Source organism: Euprymna scolopes, chromosome 6, assembly GCF_053919585.1.
Source record: "Euprymna scolopes isolate OS-2025 chromosome 6, ASM5391958v1, whole genome shotgun sequence".
NCBI classification, from domain to species: Eukaryota; Metazoa; Mollusca; class Cephalopoda; order Sepiida; family Sepiolidae; genus Euprymna; species Euprymna scolopes.
The window spans coordinates 66,429,476-66,434,796 of NC_136487.1; the positions used below are offsets into that span (position 1 = coordinate 66,429,476).

At 31.9% G+C, this 5,321-nt stretch overlaps 1 pseudogene; it reads right to left on the reverse strand.

The window, feature by feature from the left end:
• Nucleotides 1–4,849: 4,849 nt before the first annotated feature.
• On the reverse strand, nucleotides 4,850–4,966 carry LOC145278381 (5S ribosomal RNA; annotated as a pseudogene).
• Nucleotides 4,967–5,321: the final 355 nt, after the last annotated feature.

Here is a 5,321-nt window from a genome sequence, read left to right on the forward strand (position 1 = left end):
ATATATATATATATATATATATATAATTATTTTTTAATATAATAATTAAATACCTACAGGCACTAGTGTTTCATCTTTTCGGGAATCTTCAGTGCAGGGTGTCACGATTAATACAAGTCGAACGATTTGAACCCCGCAACACGATATATATATATATATATATATATATATATATATATATATATATATATATATATATATATATATATATATATATATATAGTCATTGTTTATATCGCTTTATCTATATGTTTGCAATGTATTAACTGAAATTCTAATTAATGATTGTATGGTGAAGATTTTATCCTAAGTTTCCTTTAATTATTTTCATGTAATTTCTCTTCGCCATCTGGTTTTCTCAGTTTATTAACTGACAACTCTTTTTAGTCTAATTGCAGATTTGGCAACTATTAGTTATTTTGAGTTAAGTTAGTTTGACAATTTATCATGGGAATTCAGCAGAACGGAGCCACATGCCACACTACTGGCGATCAATTTACTCAGAGAAACATTTGATGAATGATTTAACGAAATGGATATCTTTCGTGCGATTTAACCCCATTAAAATATTTTCTTTGGAGATATGTAAAGTCCCATGTTTACACTGATAAACCAGACATAATAGACTTTGTGAAACATTTCACGCGTTATTTCCGGTATACTGCATAATTTAATGTGTAGATTCGTGAAAATTGGTCCTCTAGATTATACAATATTCGTCCGGACCGCGGATCCATATGCCCGAAATTATATTATAATTATAAATACCAAAGATTAATCCTTGAAGTAAACTGCATATTTGTATAGTAAAGAATATTTTCTATAATTTATTTTAATCTAAGTCACCTCTAAAACACCCTTATATATATATATATATATATATATATATATATATATATAGTCATCCACATACAGTACTGTTTCGCTGTATCGCAGCTCATCAGTGCAGCTAAACAGGCAACTAACTCAAGCAAGTATCGAAACCCAGACGTCTAAACGACAGTCAAAGCTTCTAACCATTACGCTATACGGCTGCTGTGAGGTTAGTGAATTAACGATGTTTTAACGTCGTCCAAATGCCTAAGCTCGATTTGTTTACACAAAGAGCATTGCTTAATATGCTAATGGCAGTTTGTATATCACTTCCCAATATGCTTATCCCAAGATAGGGAGCATTATATATATATATATATATATATATATATATATATATATATATATATATATATATATATATATATATATATATAAACGGATGATATGGGAAAAATGTTATGCGATGTGTCGAAAGATACCAGAACTAAAGAAAAAAAAAATGAAAAGGGGGAAAAAAAAAAAAAACAGATTTGATATTCCCGAAGCGCTTTTCAACCGACTCTCTTCAGGGGGAAAAAAATTATCGTCTTCAGTAACACACTGTTTTACTGCTGCTAATTTGCGCATTATTTATTCCACTCGTCCTGCTTTCCCTTCCTTTCTTAAGGACGCCTTGCCTTCCAATGAACAAAGTTCGGTTATTTACCTTTACCAATGTCAGTGCGACGCTGACTATGTTGGCAAGACGATACAGCGATTATCGGTCAGAGTGGCTCAGCATGTTCCAGGCTGTATTCGTAGACACGAACCGGTCCCGTCTTCTAGAAGTTCACAGGCGCAAAAATCTGCTATAGGTGACCTCTTGTTGGACAAGATAACGTGTCGTGATCTCTACTCTGATAGCAGTTTTTCCATTTTACATAGAGCACGACATCGTTTCCACCTCGACGTACTAGAGGCTATTGTCATCAATTCTCGACGTCCCTCTCTCTGCAGACAAAGGCAGTTAAAACATTCACTGCAGTTATTTAATGACTCTTGGTCGTCCGTGAACTAATTTTTTTTTCCGACCACTTTACGATTACAGTATTTTATTTACCAATTCATGGTTTTGTAGTAATTAACCAATTTACCGACGATTCCCCCGAAGAGAGTCGGTTGAAAAGCGCTTCGGGAATATCAAATCTGTTTTTTTTCCCTTTTCATTTTTTTTTCTTTCGTTTTGGTATCTTTCGACACATCGCATAACATTTTTCCCATATCATCCGTTTTTATTCAATTGTGAGACACCACATTACGCTCTTCATATATATATATATATATATATATATATATATATATATATATATACACACACACACGCACACACACACACACACACACACACACACACATATATATATATATATATATATATATATATATATTTTTTTTTAAAAACACCCAGAATGGATTCTAAACTTTTAAGAATTTTCCATTCTATATTCATATTTGTTTATGAATAAGGTTTACAGCTTATTATTATTAGTGTAAACTAAAAAAAAGAGACTTCATGTTTTTATATAGATAAACCAAGAAAATAATTGTATGATTTAAGAAGATATAATTAGATAAAAACAAAAAATACGTATACAAAATGAAAATAAAATGTTCATTTATTCAACCTAAAGGTCTGAGATAACAGAGAGGTCAGAAAAGTTCGAAATCGGCAAACATTGTTCGGAAATATATTTAAATTGTCATGGTCAACTCGTGGGAAACAGGTTCGAGCAGTCATCTTGATATTTCCATTTCATGGTTTAAACATGTATTTATGTATTAATATGGACAGCGTAGAATATATTTGATATGATGTTTCAAAATTAGAATTATTAAACATCGTCTGTATTCACCGACTTGTGCCAAGCCATCTTCCAGCTTCGAAGAGGAAAACCCAACATGGCGTGCCAGACCCGATCTCCACGTATTGGCTAAAATGAAAAACTAGTCTTAATAATTGGTCTAGACTTGTCAGCATTCTATATTACAATTGAAACATATTTGTAAATAAAACATGCTTATTTTCTATCTCCATTTGCCTCCTCGCAAAGTCTAAATCCTCTACTCCTAACAACGAGGGCACCTTTTATTATCCCTATTAAATCATCTAAAGTCATTTCCGTATTTAAGGTAAAACAATTTAGTACTTTATCTGCTTAAAGTACACCTAATCGATTTAGTTGTTATTGATTGCCTGATCGATAACAGAAAAACAAACGTATTTCATTTGAAGTCCCGATCTCTAAGATTTGCTCATTTCAATTTTTAAAGAGTCCTCTCGACTATCAGATTTGATCCGCCATTTTTCTTTTTTTCTTTTTAACAAACTTTCAAGAAATGTTTATATTTTTCCCGCTTTTAAAAAGCACAAAAATCAATTTGATTCTTATCTTTTATTCATTCGATAAATTCGCACCTTTCTGTTGATTTATAATTAAGTCTTTACCACCACCACCACCACCACCACCACCAACGCAAGCAACAACAAAAACAACACAAACAAATAACAAATAAATAACAAAAGAATTACAAAAATAACAAGTAATAAGAATTAAAAACAATAATGATAACAATAACAACAATAATAACAAAAACAATGATGAATAACAAAAATAATAATAAATAACACACACTCATCATCATATTGTACGAATCCGAAGATTTTATTGTTGGCATTGGTTTCCCCGATAATTTTCTATGTGAAGGTTGCCAACATCCTTAATGAGTGATTTTTGTAGGACGAACTTGGAACACTTAGGTCGTCAGTATGTGTCAGTAACTACTGAACCACTGTCACCTTCCATAAATAACAATAATAATGAATAACAATAGTAATAACAACGGCAATAATAATAATAATAATAATAATAATAATAATAATAATAATAATAATAAATAAAAATAAAAATAAAACCACAATGGTGAGAATAATGAATAACAATAATAACATAATTACCAACAATAATAATGAAAAAAAAAACTAGCGGAACCTGTGGAAATGTCACATGGACCCATTCATATGTAATATATTAATGTTGGCATTCTGTAGATATTCAGCGTAAATCGAAACGCTCTGATATTATTTTAACTCTTTTGTTAAAACTACAAAAGTATTTATCTAAGCTAGCAGGAACGTCCGACGTAGCCCTGTCGTAAAGTACGCTTAAATATGATATTTTAATTCTCGCAGACTTCGTATATATTATTATAGAGTCAATATTCTATCGATTTTTATATATTATAAAGTTGCGTTTATTTATTTATTTATTTATTTATTTGCGGACAATTATCCCCATCTTTTATAGTTTTTGTTTCACGACGTTTCGGCCAATTATTTGGGGTTCTTCAGCTCTAATCGAAACCAAAAATCAATACTTCTGAAGAATTCTTGGCAAAATTATTTATTACAATAAATGGAAGTCCGGATCAATTAAACGACTCGGATATAAGCGTGAAACAGAAAATAAATAAATAACACACGCTATCGTATTAATATATAGATAACACTAATAATAAATAACACAATAATAATAGCAATAGCAACAATAATAAATGACAACAAAAGTAACAATAACAATAATAACAACAATAACAATAATAACAATAATAACAACCCCGAAAATGCTGGCAAAATAAATCAGAATGAAAGGGAAGACTAAGACCATACAGTGCACTGAAAAGATTAAAACAGTTGAAATCTTATGAAACACCATTGAATGCAGGAACCAGTTTACATAACAAACAGACACTGACCAGTTATAGATAAGTTGAAATAGCAATAAAACAAAACAGTAAGAGAACATGGACGGAAGGGTTCCTTCAATCTTTAACAAACTATAGATACCCACGAAGGGAGGCCTGTGCGAGAAATTTTCGTGGCAGGAGGTTCACAATCGCCAACTACACCTATCCTGAGTCGGCATTGTTAAATACCAGTGACAAGTGAAGTGTATGTACAAGACGACTGGAAACAAATGCCGAGATAAGCGGAGAGAACATACAGCGCCTAGAATTCCCAAATGGTCACCCATCTGGTACTAACCAGGCTCAACGTTGTTTAACTTCGGTGATCTGACAACAACCGGTGTGTCAACGCGATTATGCTGTATATATATGGGAGAACATAAGACGTAATCAAAGGAACTGAAACTGTCAGAAATCTCATAAAATATCATCTCCTCCTCAAAACCCCCACACAGATATGCTTGCACCATTATGTGGCGATGAAAAGTAAAAGGTATTAGAGAGAGTAATGAAGGAGTATACCGATCAAAATTAGTCTAGAATATTGCTGGAAGAACTTAGGAAGGCTTATTGCCAATCACATTCAAAAGAAAAACAAATAGACGTTGCCCATTAATATTAGGTTAGTAGATTCTCCAGAACTTACGAACCTCTAAAGAAAATCGGGTGTGTTTTATGCTGGTTTAATGAGTACAATTGTATTTAGTTGGAGAACATTACGA